This window comes from Triticum aestivum, chromosome 4D (assembly GCF_018294505.1).
Source record: "Triticum aestivum cultivar Chinese Spring chromosome 4D, IWGSC CS RefSeq v2.1, whole genome shotgun sequence".
Lineage (NCBI taxonomy): Eukaryota > Viridiplantae > Streptophyta > Magnoliopsida > Poales > Poaceae > Triticum > Triticum aestivum.
The window spans coordinates 96,152,798-96,176,703 of NC_057805.1; positions in this window are offsets into that span (position 1 = coordinate 96,152,798).

Consider the following 23,906-nt stretch of genomic DNA (forward strand, 5'->3'; position numbering starts at 1 on the left):
TTTTCTGGAGAAAATAAGCATAGACGAATTCGCCAATTAAACTTGTCATCCTTAAAAAAAAATTGCCATGATAAAAAATATGATGTCAAATTTGTATTGGGTTCCCATATTAATGTTTAGGTTCATCAACCTTTTTTTCTTGTTTGAGAAATATGATCCTCAACTTAAATATCAGAATTTGTTAGCTGACTTAGAAATAGACACTCTTTTTTTTGCGGGTAGAAATAGACACTCTTTGATTCACATTGTTGTAAAAGCGCAAGAATAGAAAAAGCACTGGAATGGAACGCCATGTCCATGCAAAGTCTGCAGGATTTGAGTTTGTATGATTACATCACAGGAAATACAAAAGAATTTTTCCAAGAGGTTGCACTGGAGGGTAGATTTCCTATGAAATGCACTACAAGTGATTCCTTATGAAAAAGAAATTCATAAGCCAATTCTACAAATCGAACGATCAACATAGGAAAGTTCTTAAGATTCTAATCTTCTAAAAATCCTACGAATATCAGTTGAATCAAAGAGGCCGTACAAACAGAAAACCTGGACCACACGGACCATAAATGATGAATCTAATTTCCCAAAATAATTATTTGGGAATCACATTTTCTTAACTACCCTTGTCTTATACTATGTTCCTTTTTTTTTAGACAAAGCATAGCTTTATACTTAACGGTGCCCAGGCAAGTCACCCAGGGCACGAGCCGCCACAACGGCTGGTACATCATAGTCCCACTGCACAGAGTGGTTCACGACTAACGAGTTCGTGGGCTACAGAATTTGCCTCTCTCTTACATGACACGATTACATGACGCGAGAACCATAACTTCAGCTGGAGCTTAGTGTCCTCGATGACTGCAGAGTAAGCAGAAGAATCTACCCTACTCAGATCCATGGCATCCGCGACAAGTTGGAGTCGGTCTCAAAGATCACCCTCAGCATGCCCAAGTCAGCAACTAGTGCGACGCCCTGTGCCATGGCATTCACCTCTGCGCCGAAAGCATCACCAACATGCTCTTGCCGCCCTGCGCGGGCACAGATGACGGAGCCCCCCATATCCCTCGCAACCACACCCCAGCCAGCGTGGTTTTCTTCCCGGCACAAATGAGCCGTCCACATTGATTTTGATTATGTTAGAGATATATTTAGGATACTTGTATTTGGTAGTCTAGGATTTGTAATCCGTCTCCTACCTTATCTCCAGGAGGGGCGTCTTGCCCTTCAAGTCTTGTACTCAATATATACTCGCCCTCGAGGCTCAATAATACATCCATCATATTCCGCAACAATCCCTCTCTCCCTTCTAACATGGTATCTATCGCAAGTCGATCCTAAACTCTAGCCGCCGCCGCTTCCGCACCTGCGCGCCGCCCCCGGGACGGTCGACCTCCATGACCGCCGCCGGGGGCCGCGCCGCCCGTACCTAGGGTTCGTCCGCCGGCCGTGTTGGCCGGCTGCCCTAGAGAGTCTTTTTTTCCCGATCCTTTGATCCGGGTTTTCTCTCTCTCGCCGGTCGCTTTGACTGGCGTCTACTTTTTGGTTTTCCGGTCTATGTGATCCGGTTTGCGTCGCCCACCGCCGCCGTCGACCCCGTGCGCCTCTACTCCAACACCGGCGCGATTGGCCGGCTTCTTCACCGACCCGGCGGCTCGCGCGTCGTCCGCGCGTCTGCCCGTCGGTCGCCAAGGCGACTCCCTCGACACCGGCTACCTCGACTCGACATCGACCACGGCGTTCTTCGCACGGCTACCTCGACCACGACTACACCACCCTACGCTCTCGGCTACATCGACATCGGCACAAAGGGCTATCATCCGCTTGAGCAACTCGTCGGCTTCCTCTACAGTCAACGCGTCCACGACGCGACACCGTCCACGACGCTCCCGCTAGGACTGCGGTGGGATGTCAGTCCGTCGGCTGCTATTCTCTCCAGTCTGACCGTCCGCGACGCTTCTGTTGTTCGCAACGCTACCGCTACGACTGCGGGGGGATGTTAGAGATATATTTGGGATACTTGTATTTGGTAGTCTAGGATTTGTAATCCGTCTCCTACCTTATCTCCAGGAGAGGTGTCTTGCCCTTCAAGTCTTGTACTCAATATATACTCGCCCTCGAGGCTCAATAATACATCCATCATATTCCGCAACAATCCCTCTCTCCCTTCTAACAGATCATATCATTCTGTGGTGGTCTCCACCTATCAGCGTTCTGCTGGTTTGGCACCTTTTAGAACACCAGTAATTGTGCAAGGTGCACCGCACATCCAATCCAATAATATTTCGGGGAGCATATTGCGTCTTTCGTGACCCCATTTGGCTATGCGGAACTTGCAGGGCCATGATCACCTTGCGTCTGTCGCTACCTGCATTGGTTGCTCTGGTCTGGGACCTTAGTACGGCGACTTATTGGTTGTCTATGAGGGATGGATAATCATGACCTCACACCTTCGACTTGCTTCAGTGATTGCAGTCATCTACTGCAACAATTTTTGTTACTTTCAAGTTCTTTGTGCTGTCAAGATAATTAATGAGTAAGTTGGATTTTTTTTAAAACAAAACTTAGAATTAAGTAGTCATCGCAAAGAAAACTTATAAATAGTTATTTCCGAGTCATTTTTTTAACATAGTACAGACGCAATCGCTCATATATACGCTCAATCGGCTCATATATACGCGCATACACTTATCCCTATGGCACATCCTATCCCTATGAGCACCTCCGAGAGATTGAACCAGCATGTCATCCTGAGATTTTACGAAGTCAACGTAGACACCTCGTAGTCAACGGAAACGTCTCCTCCCACTGAACGCGTATCGCCAAAAATCTTAAAATAAATTCAGGATAAATGCCAGCACCAGAATTTAAACCCTGATGGGCTGGGATACCACTGTCCTCCTAACCTGACCCCTACTTTCCCCTTATTTGCCATGCTAGATAGCCCGGATGTTGCATGGACCGAACCCAACCATTGTAGGAGAACCCGTCACGCAACAAAAAATCATGCTACACTATCACACCCAAGAACACTATGAAGATGGTGGATAACGATTAAACTCACCATCAAGCAGTGAAGAAGTTGGTGAAGCGGTGACGATTCCCGCAGCTAGATTATACCTCCCAGCCGCGAGAATATCTCCGGGGCGGTCCGTTGGTCTAGAGTCGAAGTGTACGACCCCTCCGAGGTATCCACACATTCCGTAGTAGTAATTCGCAATACTTCAATGTCCAAGAAGAAGGGGTCCGAGAAAACTAAAGAGAGATAAGCCTAGCGGCGTTCCATCTGATTCTATTAGACCAATTAGATCGGTATTAGAGCCCGTTTAATTAGAAACTACATGGGAGAGATCCCATTAGGATTTGTTGTGCTCAAAGTGGGGGGTGTCTCCGAACATATATAGGTGGGAGAGGGCAAGGGCCCAAAGGGCAGCCGACTAGGAGGAGTCCTACATCCCGAACTAGAGAGGGAGGACTCCTTCTCCTTCTCTCAATTCGGCCCACCCCTTCCATATATGGGGGGGCACACCTTGTGGGCCCTTTTGGCCCACTAAGGGATACCACTTGGGCTAACCCAATAGGGACTTCTCTCCTAAAATATATTCTAAATTTTTTATAGGTTTCTAGAACATTCTAGAACTTCTTGAAACTTTCCATGTATAGACCCGAAACATCTCCAGACATGTTACATTATTCTGGAATTATAAAAATGCTTTCGAGACCATAGTGAACACTCTTGAATCCATCTGAAACTCTTTCGGTGCTCATTACCTCAACTTCAGTTCTTAATTACACCCGCTAAGCGTGTGACCCATAACACTTTTTGGTCAATAGTTAACAGCAAGATCTAGACACCCCTAATAAGTCCCGCATACTCGTGAAGTTCTTGAGCGAACCTTTTGTTCGTGACACGTCAAAAAATATGGAATGCCATTTCCTTTGGTTTGTGATACGTCAAAAAATCCGAGGTGAGATATATTTTTGGTATCCCCGTGATCAGCACTTTGATCACTATAGCGGTTATCCTCGTTACCGATTTTGTTCTTTTTACTAGTAATTTTATTATGGTATTCTCTGATCTCAATCACATGTGTCTAGCCAGACAACAATAATACCATAATAACATGTAGGCCTAGAGAGTATCTCTCTATCGTTTGAGGAGCAAATCCTAGTCCTAAACTATCGATACCGAGACATACGTTTTTGGTAATACCCGTAAGTTACTTCTATTCACATCCAATTACGTAGTGACATTCGTTAACCTCAAAGTAACCATCTGGTACGTTAGTATACTATATTGTCATGGTCTAAGAAACTAAGTAAATATTAACACTTTATATAAATAATGATAACATCGGAACGATATGATTCCGCGATAGTTCATAAGTTGGGTCTAGCCAACTCTATTGTTGGTGGCTCTATATTTTACGCATTTTTAGAGCTCATTTTTTGCATGTTCTCTTCATATATTGTGCCCCATTGAACCAAATGTGTCTCCATTATGCATGATTACCAGTTTTTACACTTTTCATTATGAGCATTACACATTTCTGTTTTTATTTAGTTTTTATTAATTTTCTTTGTTTTCTTGTGTCTACAGGTGTTTTGGAGGAACCTAGGACCAAGCACGATGAAAGGATCAAAGATGCGTTCAATATGAAGGACTTAAAGTACCAGACTTCGGGTTTCGGTAGGTAGAAAAAGTAATTTTTTCAAAGTGCTCCGAATCAAGATCTAACACCACTGGAATGATGGTGTCTCTGTCGCGAATCCAATGAGCCCAAGAACATCAAAATCGGAGTCCATATGAGGAAACTAGTCGTTTTATCGGAGAAAGACAAAATGCAAGACCACCATCCATGCGACCGCACGCGGTCGTATGAGGTGATTTCAGCTCTGGTAGTTGCCTTTTCAGCCAGGATTCTTCACCGATTCCGTCCCCGTTTGTTCTCACGTGATCTTTGGACAATACTGAAGGCTTTGGTAAAGGATAATGCTCGCTTTGAGCCCTTGGATGCATCCCATCAACAGAGGAGACCGAGGAGTGTCCTATATATGCACCTCCAACCCTATTCGTTGTCGTCAGATCTCTCGTTCATGACCACCACATCCAAGTTCGTCTCCATTGCTTCTCCATCTATCACCATAGAAGAGGGAGAAGATCAAGGGGAGAAGAGAATGCTCCACCAGCGTGAGCACCGGCCTGAATCCAAGTTCATCTCCGTTGCTTCCCCATCCACCACCATAAAAGAGAGAGAAGATCAAGGGAAGAAGAGAATGCTCCACCACCGTGAGCACCGGCCTTCAAGCCGATGCCATCTGCACTGCACCGGCACCTCCACCGGCGCCACCCTCATCATCACCACCACCGGCGCTGCCGCCATCTTCATCGGTGCCGCCGTCTCCACCAACACCGCCATGACTTCTCCCTTTACCGGATCGATGTCCCCTTGTAACTTCACCCTAACTTCTATGTTGTTCGTCTTTATGTTTGAGTAGTCATATTTTTGTTCTTGGAGATATAGATGAACTCCTTTGTGATTACAATTATTTACTTCCGTGCGGTCCATTATCTTCTTCTTACATGTTCGAGTTACTATCACTAGTAAAAAAAGACACATCCGTGACATTTTGGGCCGAATGAAAAAAAATTCTGTCATACATATGACACTTCTATGACGATAATTGTGACAAAACCCGGTATCATCATAGATGCCGGATCAGTGACCAACGGTGAGAGAGAGAGAGAGGCCACCGCACTCCCTTTCCCCCGGCGGACGGGATGCGGCCGGATCAGTGACCAACGGTGAGAGAGAGAGAGAGAGGCCACCGCAGCCTTGTGTGAGATACTCTGAAGAGCGACAAACCAGGCAGGCAGGCTCCATTGTATATAGTGAGCGGACTACCTTTTTCTCCATAAAATCGTTTTATATTCTGTGTACGTGCCATTGAGCGCTATAACTTTATTTAAAAAAATAACGCGGCAACGCGTCAAGTCGAACTTTGTTTCGTGCACGCGTGGTACACGGCCTCCCTAGGTAAAAAACCGCTACAGGCGTTCAAATTAGCACGTGGGCTGCCATTTCGTAAAGAAATGAGCTCCACCGTGCACCCGCGCGGGTGTGGCTGGGCACGAAGCGTGAGTACGTGCATGGTGCACCTATTCTCTTCTTGTATACGTACACCACCTACGTGGGGTTGTGTGAGAGAGATACAAACCTAGAGAGATATAGTGTGTGGGTTCTTGAGAGTTTTTTTGGGGGGGGGGTCAATCAAAAAATGTAACATATGCAATGTGTGTGAAATAGAGTCCTGGATATAACATATATATAGAGGGGGCGATCCACGAGAAGAGAGTGGAGGTATCATCGGCTTGAGGTGTCCATAGAATCGAAGAGAGGGATGATGTGTGTGTGTGTGCGCGCGTGATCGATAAAGAGTGCCATCGAATTTGTGTGTGCCCACGTCAAAGATATAGAGTGGCTGGCCTACTGGAACGTGAGATGGGACATGTGCAGTTTGTCTCTGTGGCATGGATATCTACCTGCAGCGCTCGACTATCGGTGTGTGGTGGGGGAAGAGGGAGGCCCAATTAACTATAGAGGTACAATGGCTGGTATATGTGTGGAGGAGGAGAGAGGCCTACCTCATGTATTAAGGAGATCGATCTGCCTCATGTATTAAGGGAGATCGATCGGCATCCATGCATATGTGCAGGAGAGGAATAAGGTTGGGAGAGAGATAGAGCTAGAGTGTTGGAGGGGGTGGTAGTGGAGTTGCTTCTAACAAATGGTGGGATAGGCTTGCTAGACAAACGGAGGGCACGCCCGCAATATCAATAAGAGAGGAGATGGCTGCTTGTTGTCTGTGCACGTGCGTGTGAGAGACAGGTCACGAGGCATGCACGAATGATGAGGGGGGACGATGTGGCTCTGGTAAGCAGACGTAACTACATAGGAAGATCAATCTCCCTTTGTTAGAGAAAGGAGAGACATAACTTGTGAGGTACGTCGATCGATGGGGGGTAGTTAAAGTCGATCTAGGTATATGTTGGGAGATCGATCGGTATACATGCATGTGTGTGTTAGAAGCAAATGAGGCACGAGGAGAAGGATAGAGAGAGAGGGATGCATGTAGGAGGTGGTACGAGAGGCATACTATATCGAGGGGGGAGGAGTGTGCGAGTACGAGAACGATGAAAAGAGTGGTGGGAGTGAGGCATGGACGGTGACAAGAGAAGAGGGGAAGCTTGTGTTTGTGCTAGGCACACCTGTCTAGAGAGGCATATCGATCGATGTGTGCCGTAAAGAAGGAGCTGGGGGGCCTACACACACCGTGGGTGAACGACCTAAAGTGAAAAGACGAATTTGCACGATGGAGCTAGAGAATGCTGAGGGAGGGTGAGAGGGATGCGGGCGTGTGCATGCACAAGAGAAAGTTAGCGCTAGCTACAAAGATAAGAGGGTTGTGTGGGTGTAAAAGACGAATAGAGATCATATATACTTCATTATAAAAAGCGAATTCGGATATTTGAAGAATTTATCATAGTGTTTCAAACCGACGCATGTGTGAATATATATAACGGTGATACACATGGTGTGGTTATGAACATGTTATACTACATTTAATATATTTTATCTCTACTCTTAAAAAAATGGAGTTGTTGATGATGGTGTGCCTGCCATCCTGTATTATAGGTCGTCCGATTTATATCTGGTAGATAGCAAGGAAACTATGATGGTTGAAGTTGGCAACAATCATGATTGTAGATTCTTATTGAAATAGAGAAACGAATTCAAATTTAGTTCGAATTGCAGCGATAGTATAGACATTTGAAATGCACTAAAATGTTGGTATGAGTAGGTTACATGCATTATACAGCAAGCGAAAAAATTTAATCGGACATAACATGGATTCATACTCCCTCCTTCCATCTATATAGGGCGTAATGAGATTTTTAAGACCGCCTTTGACTATTGACAAGATTAATAGTACATGACATGCACAATGTGAAAATTATATCATTGAAAGAACCTTTCACAGACGAATTTAACTGTGTGCTTTGTGTAAGTTGCATGTCATATATCATTGCTCTAATATTTGGTCAAAGTTAGCATCAAAAAACGCAATAGGCCCTATATAGATGGAAGGAGGGAGTAGCTTTGAATAGCATTTGTATAGTAAAACGGGGCAAGACTCTCTCTTTGTGTGGTGCGAATAGTTTTATTTTTTTCGTTTTCTTTTTGGTTGAGGGAAGTGCGAATTGATTTGGTACGTACAAGTACAATATTACTACACGTTAGGCTTGTCCCTAAAATTCAACCCGCGTCTTGTTATATCCCGAAAATTCAGATATCGTGCTCCCAAAACTGGCGCCTTCACAACCCGCGCCTTGCTATCCCGAAATACAACGCGCGCGAAAACTCCCTCCAGCTGCCAAATCCCGACACGCGAAATCCCCCTTCTAACCCTGAGCCGAAAGGGCCGCTAGTTCAAATCGGTGGGGGGGTACTTTTGTAACACACCCTACATTTTGGACAAGCGCGTCCCTAAGTCACGCTTCACCCCCTCCCATTGCCCCCTTTTCGCCATTCGAAATCCCAGGCCGCCATAACCTCTCCGCCCCAGCCGCGAAACCCCACCCTCCTTCGTCCGCCACGTCACCGCTGCCCAGCCGGAGCCTCTTGCCTGACGACATTGTCCACCGCAACAGCTTGAAGTCCCTCGTCCACCTCCCCGGATGAGGATCCGTCGTCCATCTCGCCGTCCCGCCGGTTCAGCCGCCCCGTCCTCCACCTCCAAGGAGCTGCTCCGACGATCGCCTCGTCTATCGCGGCTGCTCCATCCCCACAGCGCCGCCTTAACCTGCTCCACCGGAACCGCAGCATCCTCACCGACTCCTCGGACGAAGCCGAGGCCTATTCGGCGCCACCAAAGAGGTTGTACACTCATCGCATCGCACCTTCTCCTTAACTCGACCTCCCGGCGCCGATGGTGCTCCATCCCGCACCCCCATGGAGCGGCTACCTTAAAGCCGGCGCCGCGGGCGACATCTCCATGGCGGCTCTCCCCCAGTGCGAGGCCCCTTCGGCGGCGGCGTCCATACCAGCCGGATCTGTTGCTGCTGCTCCGGCTCTCGCTCGCTCGCGCTGCTGCTGCTGCTCCAGCTCTCGCTTGATCGCTCGCTCGCCCAGCTGCTGCTGCTGTCCCCCTCGCTCGTGCTGCTGCTCTGCTCCGATTAAGCCACACTTCAGTCGACTGAATTGACTTTTGGGTTAGTCGATTTTCAGGGGTTGGGGGGGCTCGCCGGAGTTAAGGAAGAACCACCCGCAGCGGGGACGGGGGCTCGCCGGAGAGGTACCCCACTATCTATACTAGGGTTCAGGGTGGGGGCGGGGGGCCTAGAGGGCTGGCTGGGGCGGCGGTGGCGAGTTGTTTCGGGGCGGCGAGGCGGCGCTGGGGCCGGCAGTTCAGCCGGTGGTGGCTGGCGGCTCAGGGGGGTGCAGATTGAAGATGAACTGCAGGCCCTCCCTAAAGTACATGTCAAGTGCCTCTCTGCTACCATTGCGTTCAGTTTTGACAGTAGCATTCAGATTCCACAGTAAATTTCAGTTTCGACAGTTAAGTTCAGAGTCAACAGTTTTTACCTCATCTGTTGTAGTCAGGTGGTTTTTGGTGATGTTAATTTTACATCCATTATACATCATCTATTGGAGATACTATTAGAATCCCACTTGAAATTGACGATGTCTGTCTTGTGCTGCTTCAGCCTTGACGTCTTACGGCTCACCGGAGCTGCTCCAACGACATAACGATCCATCACAACAGAGCAGTGCCCTGGACGCCGTCTACAGATTCCTCAGATCTTCCTCCACACCTCCGACAGCCACCTCTGCCTCAACTGCTTCAGCGACCAACCCAATGATGCTGAGGTCGACACGGCTACGGAAAAGAGGTTGTATACTTGTTGCATCACTTATTACTATACATTCACGTCGATTCATTAGGGCTATTTTGGTTCAACGGAAAAACGTCGATCCAGTGGTTGTTACCATCACTCTAAATTTCTGCATGCTCTCCTTACATAATCTCACCATATTTTTTACGTATGCATGTCAGATATTGTACACAGTCATGCTGAACATGTAGAGAAAAAGAGAAGAGTTTTGCGCGGCAATACAATGTCATGCAGACATCGCTCCATGGTGGGTTCAATGGCAAACCCTCCCCACCCCTCTCCAGATTGTAATCCAGAGGAAGATATCTGTTCTGAGGCGGATTCAGACACCGCTGACCACTCCTATTTACCCCCAAGGTGTTTGCTCTACCTTGGCATGATGATGTTAGTCATATCATGCATATGTTGCCTTGCAGTGCCTACTTTTGACATCATATATGTCATCTGCTTAGTTTAGACATGTTCTGTAATGCCACCTGTTTAGTTTCTATATCATATATGGGAATTATGCAGTCTCATGTCTTTTAGCCAGCCATAATATATGTGAAATGTGCAATGCCATCCTGTTTAACCAGGCATCATATATTTGAATGATATCTTGCCCATCCTTTTCTTCATTACATTTCCATTTGTCGACAATGCTTGTACATTAAACTACTCTTCCTGTGAATCAGCCATTTGGGTGGGAGATGGAAAAATCTGGAGTGAAAACAAGGCCTTCAGAGCAGACAGTGCTACCTGTCGAAGCAGATCTCTTGTTGGGTCCCGATAGCTCCTCAGAGATGGATTCAGAGACAGATGACCAGTCCTATTCCCCCACTGAGGTGTATGCTCTAACTTGGCACGGTTATACTGCTCATATCATGCATACGGTGTCTTGCATTGCATAGTTTAGACATCATATACACAATATTCAACACCATGTTCTTAGTTCAAACATCATATCGAATGCCCTCTGTTTAGCATATAAATCACATATGTGAATTAAATGATGTGATCCTGATTACTTAGATAACATGTAGGTGAATTATGTCATGCGATCCTGTTTAGTTATTCATCATATCTTTGAATTATGTTATGCTATGCTATCCAGTTTAGATAGACATCATATATGTGAAATTATGTCATGCTATCCGTTTTAGTTAAACAATATACCTGTCAACTATTTCATGCCCTCTTTTTTCCACACTATCTATTGCATCTGTCTCTCATACAATGTCTGTACATTCAACTATGTTTCCTGTTTATCAGCTATTTGAATTGGAGCGGGTGATGCCAGTATCTAGCGGACTAAAAACACGGTCTTCAAATAAAAGAGTGCTACCTCTTGGTGGAGATAGCACCCCGGTTGTACATGCACAAGAACCAGCCCTACCACACATAACCCAAACTCTCGCAGATTGTACCCCTACTGCGATGGACAGAGAACCAGCTTCACCCAATCTAACCCCAACCCCAGCCGATAGTAACCCAGTTCCTATTGACACAGCACCATCTCCACCACAAAGCTCCCAAACAAGAGCAGTTAGTAAGGCAGCTCCAGTGCCCAAAGGGCCAATACTATCACGACGAACCCCAACTCCACCAGTTAGTACGCCTATTCCTGTGGAGGAAGCACAACCAGCTAGTCGTAGTTTAGCATCTATCGCATTTGATGTTGTTAAATCGTATGTGCGTATCTTCCCATCTTGGAAATATTATACTGAAGATGAAGGAAAATGCCAGTTGCAGGTGTTTGTCCAGGAGTTATGTGTAAGTAATGTTATTCATGGCAATTACTTTGCTTCGTCCCATACATCCTACCTCCATGATGGTTATAATACAGCAAATTTTCCCATTTTTCTCTATAGAGAAGGACCGATTTGGAAACTCAGGATGAGGTAACCTGTGCTAATACCTCTGCTATCTTCAAGAATGCTTGGTGGCAGTATCGAAATTACCTGAAGAAAACGTACTTCACCGGCAAAGAAACTCATCAAATTCCCTTACGTTCTCCTGAGACACATTTACTTGACGATGACTGGGAACGCCTTGTTCTGTACTGGTCCCGAACCAAGAATGTGGTAAGGTCTATGAGCTCATTTTCTATTTTTAAGTATTATATTCTTGCGTCTTACTGTACTCTGTTCATGTAGAACAAGTGCCTAAACCTGAAGAACAACTGTTCTAATTTAAGATTCATTGCTATCATAGTTCAAAAAAGCGCTAGGCGTTAATTGTGCGTTTTGCCACCGCCTCGCGCTTTACTGACCAAAGCGCATGCTTATGCGCAGTTATGCATAGATTATGCGTAGTTATGCGCAATGCGTTTTGCCAACGCCTAGAGCCTAGGCGCGCCTTTTTTAACTATGATTGCTTTGCTCTTGTATCACTGTATTTACTCATACAAACTTATTTTTAAATTGAAGGATCCAATCGAAACTCCAATGGCACAGCAGGTATGTTCACGCATGTTTCTTTAACAGGTTTTCTCTTATCAATAGCTCTGTTGATTTCAATTTCAATTGTCTATACAGTTGACTTTCATATCATGCACATTACTAGCATCACAACAGAGCCAATAGTGTTGTTGTACATGTAGACCCGTGGTACCCATCTGAAATCTTGTTGTGCCGTATAGTTTCCCACGCTTTGTATTCTTTCACTGCTGCTTTGTCTTGAACTGATATGATTTGAACCGTGTCTCTATTTTGATTTGGCAAGACAATGCAGTGACCATAGGACATAGATATATGTTTGTTTGATGCTTTTATTATGTACTAGTACTTGGCAATAGAAAACTTGGTAGTTTAATCCTGTCCACCTTACTAATGAACTGGTTCACCGAAATGAGTTTCATATACTAGTACATGCTAAACTTGTTATGTGTCTGCTTGTTTCTTCTTTTAGAATGCTGACAGAATATTGGGGAAGAGTGCCTTATTAAGCAATGGTAAAGGAAGTAATGCAGATAAGGTTCAGGATAGTGACACATCCTTGTTGGTCTCCAACAAAGTTGATAAAACAGCTAAGGAAGACTATCTTGAAGACAGCGAGACGACCCCAAAGTCCTGTCTTGGTTTAGTGTTCGAGTTACTGGCCACTACCGCTTGCACAAGCTATTCAAACTCACTGTCTGAATCAGTTCGGTTTCTTGAGTCTCAACTACAAGCTGAAAGACATCGATCAACTGTGCTACGACAAGAAGCAGAAGGACTGCGGAAGTCCCTGGAGCATTCAGATGCATACTTTCTGGTGCAACAGCAAGCGTTGGAGGATTTTAGCGCCAAACAGGACAAAGCTAATCAGCTTGCTAAGCTTATTGCCAGCATGGTGGATACCCAGGATAACGTTTCTTGAGCTCTTCTGAAGTTGTTTCAGTTATGCTCTTGTTTTGCTGCCGCGTTTATTTGCACTGGTGGCCAATTTTGACGGCCAGTGTATGTAATGTGCTGCTTTGTTCCCTATATTTGCACTGGTGGCGAACTTTGATGCCCAGTGGATGTGTAATAGCGGTAATAGGCTAGCGTTAATTGCTTGCTTATTTATTTCCTTATTGTCTTGTTTAGTTGTTTGCTTGTAGTCACTACAGTTCTTTTTCTGTTTTTTTCTAGTGGCCACAATAGCCTATTTTTGGTAACTAGGCCAAAATAATCATGGCAACACACGGACTGTTGTAACCATGGGCCTCCTGCAGGCCGTATGATCCATGGGCCTTCGTCCGGCCGTAGGATCCATCGGCCTTCTATACGGGCCTTAGGGTCCATGGGCCTTCTACGGGCCGTACGATCCATGGGCCTTCTACGGGCCGTACTATCCATGGGCCTCATATGGGCCGTAGGATCCATGGGCCTTCTACGGGGCGTATCATCATTTCGCCAATCATGGATCGTACTATTCGTGGACCATAACGGGCCGTTAATATGCCGTATTTGATAACTCTATGAAAACAGCCCAACGGGTTTTTTTGACATGAAAACGGCCCAACGTATTAACGGTCCGCAAACGGGCCGACTGTAACGACGGGCTGAATTTGGCCCACAAGCAGAAAATGACAGTAACGGGCCATATGTAACCGAATGCTGCAAATGAGCCCAAGAATCAATGGGCCCTGAGAAGGCCGAAAGATAACTTGGGCTGGAAACGGCCCAATGGAATAACGGGCCGTTAATGGGTATAAAGTGATACACTGTTCATTACGGGCCAGTTTCACCACGGGCCGTTAATGGGCCAAGAGTTACAAAGGTCCTCATATGGGCCGAAAGAAGTCATGTGCCACACATGGGCCAGAAGTTAAAAGAGGCTGAATCATATTGGACGGCCCAGATGACGCTACTGGGCCTAATTCGGATAGGGCGTAACGAGCCCTGGGTTAGCGGGCTGTAAATGGGCTATATGCAAACAGGCTGTTAGTAGGCTTTCCGTGGGCCGGCCCGCCACCTTTTGACCAAGTCAAACGGGCCGGCCTTTTCACAGGAATGGGCCTCTGTTGGGCCATGCCACGTGTCGCCGTATCATAGGCGCCTTCGGTCCAATGAGCGGATGACATCTGTCCCAACAGTGAGCCGACACGTGTTTCCTCCAGCCAATGATGATTTTACACGTGGAAAATCCCCATTGGTCGGGGCTGTTAACGGGTTAGCGGATCCAAAACCCGACCCGATAGCTTAACGGCGTTCCGTTACGGTGGATGCCACGTGTCGGTCACCCTTGACGAAAGCACTTCTGTGACGCGCGATTTATCGTCATGGAAGTGGACACTTCCGTGATGATAATTTTGGCAATGTCATGGAACACTTCTACGACAGCACAGGTATGACTATCTTGATTCTGTCATAAATTTGTCATGGATGTACATGCATGACAGAAAACGCGACCTACCGTGACAAACACGTATCATCACGGAAGTGTAATTTTTTTGTAGTGTATCCTTCACGAATGTTGAGAGGAGGCCTCACTCGCATTATTGTCATGATTGGCCATGAAGTCGCTCTTGTCGTTGTGGGGGTTAGGATGTTGAGGTAATTCAAGGTGATAGTAAAATTCTCAATTCCACGCCACTGCAGTTGATTTGGGAGTACCAGGTCAACCCACATCTGGATGCGTCCACAGGGAAACCCTTAATTAACCATATGTGATAACCGGCATGAGGAAGCTACGCTTGGTGGCGTATGTAGCATGAAGCCTACATGAGAGTAAAGCATGTTCTACACCGGGAACCACCCACTTATGCATATGAAGAATGGATAGATGATACGATAGAGAGTGTTTGCTCCACACTTGTTATGCAAGTCATATTTGGAGTGATGACTTCGGAACTCTCGAGAACATTATACTACTCAAGCACCATCTCTACTAACGTATTATCTTTTTATTCCTATTTTTACCTTGTACTACTTCATAGTGTAGTAAACACCATTTTATTCTGTTTCACTAGCAACTTATAGAGTAGACTATTTTCAAACTCCGGTTTGGGTGCGTACGTAACTGCGTTAAGTGACAACGTAGTTGCAGGGTTTGTGGCGCCTTCCTTTCCGCTCATTGTGGGTTCGACACTTTACTTATCACGATAGTGCTACAACAGCCTTGTGTACCTGCAGGTCATCAATTGTTCTGATAACAAGGTGTTTTCATTATTGATTGCATCCTAACAATGCTTATGATCAGGAAAATATAATCATCATCAATATATGAGCTAATTTTATAAGCATGACTAGTGATCGTATTGGTGTTTATGTTTCCACACATGCAATTGAGTTTTCTCTGAATCTCATATCTAAGAATCAATGCAATTTAGCACATAAATATAAACTTAATTATGAACATCAAAATATAATAATGCATTTATTATTGCCTCTAAGGCATATTTTCAACAACTAAATCTTGAAACCTAGTCCAAATGTCTGAGTTGTCTGGCACCCCTCAATCCAAACACATATGTGGGAAAAATTTGAGGCGGTCCGGATGCGTCGGTCATACCAGACTGGCCCATGCTAGCCCGCCTTAACCCCCACATAAACACCATCCCATCCTCACCGGACCAACCCTAGTGAAAGGATCGATATAGTTGACTAGATGGGGGGTGAATAGGCAACTAACATTTTTTAGCTTTTCTTTACCAATTTAAACTTTGCATCAAAGTAGGTTGTCTAGATATGCAACTAGGTGAGCAACCTATATGATGCAACAACAATAAGCACACACGCAAGCAAGAGATAAAGCACAAATAAGCTTGCACAAGTAAAGGCACGAGATAACCAAGAGTGGAGCCGGTGAAGACGAGGATGTGTTACCGAAGTTCCTTCCCTTTGAGAGGAAGTACGTCTCCGTTGGAGCGGTGTGGAGGCACAATGCTCCCCAAGAAGCCACTAGGGCCACCGTATTCTCCTCACGCCCTCACACAATGCGAGATGTCGTGATTCCACTATTGGTGCCCTTGGAGGCGGCGACCGAACCTTTACAAACAAGGTTGGGGCAATCTCCACAACTTAATTGGAGGCTCCCAACGATACCACGAAGCTTCACCACAATGGACTATGGCTCCGCGGTGACCTCAACCGTCTAGGGTGCTCAAACACCCAAGAGTAACAAGATCCACAAGGGATTAGTGGGGGGATTCAAATTTCTCTTGGTGGAAGTGTAGATCGGGGCCTTCTCAACCAATCCCTAGAGAATCAACAAGTTTGATTGGCTAGGGAAGGAGATCGGGCGAAAATGGAGCTTGGAGCAACAATGGAGCTTGGAGGTGGAAGAGATGGTCAACTAGAGGAGGAAGACACCCCTTATATAGTGGAAGAACAAATCCAACCGTTATCCACCAACTCAGCCTGCGCAACGCGGTACTACCGTACCTGAGGCGCGGTACTACCGCAGGGGCACGCGGTACTACCGCCCACGCAGCAGAGACCAGAACAGCCTAAAATGCACTAAAGCAGAGGGCGGTAGTACTGCTGGCGCGGTACTACCGCTCCCCCTTGCGGTACTACCGCAAGGCAGGGGCTGTCCAGAGATGGGAAGGCACGGATATAAAAAATTACATCCGTGGCTACTTCCGCAGAGTTGGAGTCGATGCAAAAACCCGACGCGGTAGTACCGTAAGCCAGCAGCGGTACTACCACGCGAGGCGCGGATGTAAAAAACTACATCCGCCCCTTACTGCCGCGTACTTGCGGAACTAAGTCAGATACCACGGTACTACTACTTACTAGAAGCGGTACTACCGTGGGCCCTTGCGGTACTACCGCACCAGCGGGCGGTACTACCGCAAGGTCCTGCGGTACTACCGCTCTAAGGAGCAGTACTACCGCACGCCCTAGTTCAGCAAGCAAGAGCAATATTTGCATAGACAAGGAAAATATAGGATACTCCAAAGGCTAGAGGAAAGGAGGTGCAAAGGAAGATGTGTACGTGTTGAATCCACCCAACCTTTCCAACGCGGACCCCCTCTTAATAGTACGTCTTCCCTACGACTCAATACCACCGAAAAGAAACGAAGAGAAACGCCGTATTCCATAGCCTTCGAGGGGAACCAAATCATCTTGTGCCTAGTCAATATATCTGAAATATTCGATGCACATGATTAGTCCGCAAAAGCATTGTCATCAATCACCAAAACCAACTAAGGGATAAAAATGCCCTTACAATCTCCCCCTTTTTGGTGGATTGATGACAACACGGGATTTGCACGAGGGTATAACGCAAAGAGCAAGGGCAAACCCCAAGTCTCTAAAATATAGACGGGCTCCCCCTAGATGTGTGCTATCTCGATGAGTGCTTTGGACTGCACGGCACACATACTAGGATCAACACTCCCCCTATATTTTATAGACATGGCAAATCTTGCAATAAGGCTAAAGCTAAGCAAGATAGACAGGAGCATAATGTAATAAGCACAAGATAGAATAAGCTCACTATGGTACGATAGAGTGCATATGTCTTACACCATATGATAGAAGGTCTCACGAGCACAAACCAAAGCAAACCAAAGCAAACGAAATAAACGAAGTTCAACTGACCCAAACACGACACAACTCGCAAATCCTACACTCTCTCCCCCTTTGGCATCGAGACGCCAAAAAGGCAGAGAGGACACCTACAGCGATAGTGGTGGCTCAAGCGGAGTAGTCACTTGCACGCTCCCCGTCAGACTCTGCAGCTGGGACGGACTCCTCCTCAGACTCGGTCCACCGATAACCCTGCTTGCGCATCCATTCTGCCTCTGGGGTGATGTGCACCTCTGACCCGCTAGATATGTTCTCGCCAAAGGTCCTGAAAATCCGCTTGTCGCGGCGGCGAGTCTCCTTGGAAGCCACATGGGTCTGGTACTGCCCCTTTGCCTGCATACAGAACAAAACCTTCATCTTGTTCTTCAGTCGCTTAGCCCAAGAAGGCTCAGAGGTGGGAGGGATGTAACCCTCAGAGCTGTCCTCATCTGCTGCCTCCTCCTCATCTTCATTTGCATCCACGTCCATGGCAGCCGCAGTATCAGCACGAGAGGTAGTTTTGGCCCACTGAGGCTTGATACGGAGGTTGATGGGCTCTTGCCGGATCCAACCAGGGGCCTCAAACTCATCCTGAGGGTAGACCCGCTCCCAAGTAGCCGAGATTAACTGAAACAGATAAGGTCCATAGATGGGGACCTTGCGGTTGTAGACCGCAAACCGAAGCTCATGCCACATGATATGTGAGACATCAAGTGGTAGTGTTTGAGAGTTGCGAGCATCTTCACACAGGAGCATCATATCCACAAGATAGGCATGCACCTTGTCCTTGTCCCCAATGCATGGGAAGAGAGTGTTGTGGAAGATCCGGTGCATGATGTCAAGAAAGGAGTTGAGTACCCAAGATGACTTGCCATTGGAGAGCTTCTTCTCCACATAGAAGGGCATAAGCTTGTTCTTGTTGGCAGACTCGGGATTGGCATGAGGGCGAACACCTTGGGGTGTGGCGAGCCCCTCATCCAGAACCCCAAGCAAAGTCATGAATTCCTTCCAAGTAGCAGTCAGCTGCCGACCATTGATCATCCAAGTCATGGTCCTTTCCTCATTGGGATGAAAATGCACTGAGGCAAAGAACTGAGCAAGGATCTCAGGATAATAGTCTTTGTGGAATGAGATGATATGGTCAATGCCAAATTGCTCCACTAGGTCTAAAGCCTCACCAAAGTATTCCCGGTGCGCCTCTTTTCGCATGTGATGCATGTTGATCCACTTCACCTCCACATAGGTGTTTTGCTTGGCCTTGATGACATCCAGATAAATGAGATTCTGCTGCTTGGTCTAGAATAGCTCATTCCCTCGAAAGTTGGCACAAGGGTTTCCATATGGATTGATCTTCCTCCGAGAGATGAACTCAGCAAGCGGTATCTCATCCATACCCATGGCGGGTTCCTTCTCTTTGGTGGCGGTGGTCTTGGTTCTGCGTTGGGGGGCATTGGAGCCCTCTGCTGCTCTGTGTTGCACATACGCTTGGATCCTGTGTCACGGCTTGGATTGGAGCGGCGAGCCGGAGCACCTGAGCCACTACCTAAAACACACACCACAAAACAAACACGTACGAAACGCGAGAAGGATCAATGCAAAGACCACAGCAAAGCAGGTGAAACAAGTAGACATGGCACGTGAGAAGTGCCACAAGAGGGATTTGAGACAACGGTAGTATCGTGTGTTGCGCCACGTGCGGTAGTACAACTCCAAGGAGCGGTAGTACCGTAGACGCGGTAGTACCGCACCAGCAGGGCGGTAGTACCGCACCAGCAGGGCGGTAGTACCAGACGTGCGGTAGTACCGCACCTAAAGAGCGGTAGTACCGCACAGTTGCAGATCTGAAACGGCCACGGAGATCTGAGCACAACCGTGTCAACACGCGGTACTACGGTCGATCAAATCCATCACGGGACAACTATAGCAAGTACCATCACTACACAAAACTACTCTCCTACGTCCTACTCTTGCATAGATTTGGCCTAAAATCTCAAGAACAACTTGCATCTCCCCAAAACCTAAAAGCAACAAGACGAACAAGAAAAAGGGAGGGATTGGGGAGAAACATTGTTCCATGGCAAGAGGGAGTGGTGGGGAACGATCCCACCGGTCGGAATCCGAGGAGAGCGGCCGGAGACGGAGATCCGGCGAGGACCTCCGGCGCCGTTCTTGAGCGAGAGAAAGAGAGAGAGAGACGGAGTGGGGAGAGAGACGAATGGGTATGGGGGAGTTAGAACTCCCCCTGCCCGTGTTTAACCCCCCACGCGCCCTCGACCGCACGGTAGTACCGCATGTCATCGCGGTACTACCGCCCCGGGTGGAAGTACCGCACCGTGACTTTAGTACCGCTCCCCCAGGCGGCAGTAAAAATTACTGCCGCGCTGGGTGCAGAAGTACCGTGCACTCCTCACGCGGTAGTACCGCATGTCATTGCGGTAGTACCGCCCGGGCGGAAGTACCGCACCGAGGCTGTAGTACCGCTCCCCCAGGCGGCAGTAAAAAATTACTGCCGCGCTGGGTGCGGAAGTACCACCCCCCCTTGCGGTAGTACCGTGGCAGGCCGCGGTAGTACCGTGAGCTCAAGAAAAGGCAGTTTCAACCAAAAGAGAGAACACCGAAGCATGGAACCTTCAAGCGAGAGACCACACCAAAGAGCTAACACACTGGACACCATAAGCACAAGCTCGGCACGAAGGAAGAGAGGCAAGAGACAACACAGACCAAAAACGAGATACAAACTCTCCAAGGAGAGGGCGGTGGCCGGAGCCACCTATGTTTGAGTCAATTGGTATGGCACCGTGAAGAATTATCCTTGGGCCCATGACGAAAACTCGTCTTTGAAGCACAAGTACCATCAAAAATGGCTAATGTGAAAGAGTTGATCACTTTATGCATAATGGGGGGAGGGAGAGTTCATTGAGAGAACAACACTCCCCCTATGTCCATGCCTACACCTAGATTAGACAACAAGTTGAGTGTGGTGGGGTGTGCAAGGGTTCAAGCAACATTGCTCGAATCAATGATATTTAGCTCATGCCTTAACTCGCGAAATCTTGCTTCATCCAAAGGCTTCGTGAGAATATCTGCAAGGTTATCATGGGTGTTGACGTAGTTGATCTCGATCTCCCCTCGCCTAATGTGATCTCGGATGAAGTAATACTGAATCTCAATATGCTTCGTCTTGAAGTGTTGCACGGGGTTGAGAGAAATCTTGATGGCACTTTCATTATCACACCAAAGAGGCACTTTGTCACAAATGACACCATAATCCTTTAAAGTTTGCCTCATCCATAAGAGTTATGCACAACAACTGCCGGCCGCCACATACTCCGCTTCGATGGACGAGAGAGACACACAACTTTGCTTTTTAGAAGACCAAATTACCAAAGAGCAACCAAGGAATTGGCACCCTCCGGAAGTGGACTTCCTATCCACTTTGTCTCCCGCCCAATCGGAGTCCGAATACCCTACAAGCTTGAAGTTTGCTCCTCTTGGGTACCATAAGCCAAAGTTTGGGGTATGAGCCAAATATCAAAAGATTCACTTGACCGCCACAAAGTGGCTTTCCTTAGGTGCGGCTTGAAACCGTGCACAAATTCCCACACTCAACATGATATCCGGTCTAGATGCACAAAGGTAAAGCAAGGAACCAATCATGGAGCGATATACCTTTTGATCCACCGCTTTACCATTGGGATCGATGTCAAGTTGGCACTTGGTGGGCATTGGAGTGGACGCCGGCTTGACATCACTTAGCTTGAATCTCTTGAGCATGTCTTGAGTGTATTTGGCTTGGTTGATGAAGGTTCCTTCTCTTCTTTGCTTTACTTCGAAACCGAGAAAGAACTTCAACTCTCCCATGGAAGACATCTTGAACTTTGAGGTCATGAGTGAGGCAAATTCCTCATTGAAAGCTTTGTTAGGGGAACCAAAGATAATGTCATCAACATATAGTTGGCACACAAACAACTCCCCTTTGACCTTCTTAGTAAAAAGAGTGGGGTCGATTAGCCCAACTTCAAACCCACGATCTTGTAACAACTCGGTAAGGTGGTCATACCATGCACGTGGGGCTTGTTTAAGGCCATAGAGTGCCTTATCGAGTTGATACACATGATCGGGAAAGTAGGGATCCACGAACCTGGGGGGTTGTTTGACATAAACCAACTCATTAATAGGACCATTAAGAAAAGCACTATTCACATCCATTTGTTGCAACTTAAATTTGTGATGAGAAGCATAAGCAATCAACAAACAAATAGATTCAAGGCGAGCAACGGGAGCAAAGGTTTCACCGTAGTCGATACCCTCGACTTGGGAGTAGCCTTGTGCCACCAATCGTGCCTTGTTGCAGATGATGGTCCCATGAGCATCTTCCTTGTTCTTGAATATCCACTTGGTTCCAATGACATTGTGGTTCCCCGTTGGCCTTGGCACTAATCTCCACACCTTGTTGTACTCGAAGTTGTTGAGTTCTTCATGCATGGCATTAAGCCAATCCGGATCTTCGAGTGCTTCATATACCTTTTGGGGTTCAACACAAGAGACAAACGCGTGATGTTCACAACAGTTTGCCAATTGTCTACGAGTGCTTACCCCCTTTTGAATGCTTCCAAGCACATTCTTCATGAGATGACCCTTGGTGGAGAGCTTGGATGCAATCTTGGCGGCACGACGCTCCAATTCCTCCTCGGTGGTGAGTTGCGGAGCGGTCACTTGATCATCTTGAGCGCCGTCTTGAGCTTGTTCTTGATCTTGAACTTGCTCGGAGGAGAGAACTTGACCTTGGGCATCACTTGGTGTGTCAGCACCGTCTTGAGCATGATCTTGCCCTTGGTCTTGTTCATGAGGTTGAGGGCCTTCACTTTGTTCTTCGGAAGCGTGAGGGCCTTGGGTTGGTGATGGCTCCACTTGAGTGGAGCATTGTCCTTCTTCTTAGGCCACAAGGGGTTCCTCAATGGGTAGGATAAAACCAACACCCATTCTTCTTATGGCTTGAGGAGGAATTTCATCACCTACATCACAAGTGCCACTTTGCTCCACTTGGGAGCCGTTATTCTCATCAAACTCCATGTTACACGTCTCCTCAATAAGTCCTGTGGATTTATTGAGGACACGGTAAGCATGAGAGTTTGTAGCATAACCAACAAATATGCCCTCATAAGCTCTAGCCTCAAATTTAGACAACCGAACACCTTTCTTGAGAATGAAACACTTACACCCGAACACCCGAAAGTACTTGAGGTTGGGCTTGTTACCGGTGAGTATCTCATATGGAGTCTTGTTCAAGCCCTTGCGGAGGTAGAGCCAATTGGATCCATGACACGCGGTGTTGATGGCTTCGGCCCAAAAGTTGTATGGAGACTTGAACTCCGCCATCATGGTCCTTGCCGCATCCATCAACGTCTGGTTCTTCCTCTCCGCAACACCGTTTTGTTGAGGGGTGTAAGGTGCGGAATATTGATGCTTGATCCCCTCATCACTAAGAAACTCATCCAAGGTGTAGTTCTTGAACTCGGTGCCGTTGTCACTTCTTATTGTCAAGATCTTTGCATTGTGTTGACGTTGGGCTTCATTTGCAAAGTCAATTACGGTTTGTTGGGTCTCGCTCTTCCTCTTGAAGAAATACACCCAAGTGTATCTTGAATAGTCATCCACAATCACCAATCAATACTTCCTACCCCCAAGACTATCAAAGGATGGAGGCCCACAGAGATCCAAGTGAAGGAGCTCCAAAGGCCTCTTCGAGTAAATGATAGTCGTGGGAGGGTGAGCCTTCTCATGTAGCTTTCCTTCGATACAAGCACTGCAAGCACGATCTTTAGCAAAACTAACATTCGTTAGTCCACGGACATGGTCCCCCATGAGAAGACTTTGCAAAGATCTCATATTGACATGGGCTAAACGGCGATGCCAAAGCCATCCCACGTCAACTTTAGCCATTAGGCATGTCGCGGTCTTAGTGGGTCGCTCCGAAAAGTTAATCACATAGA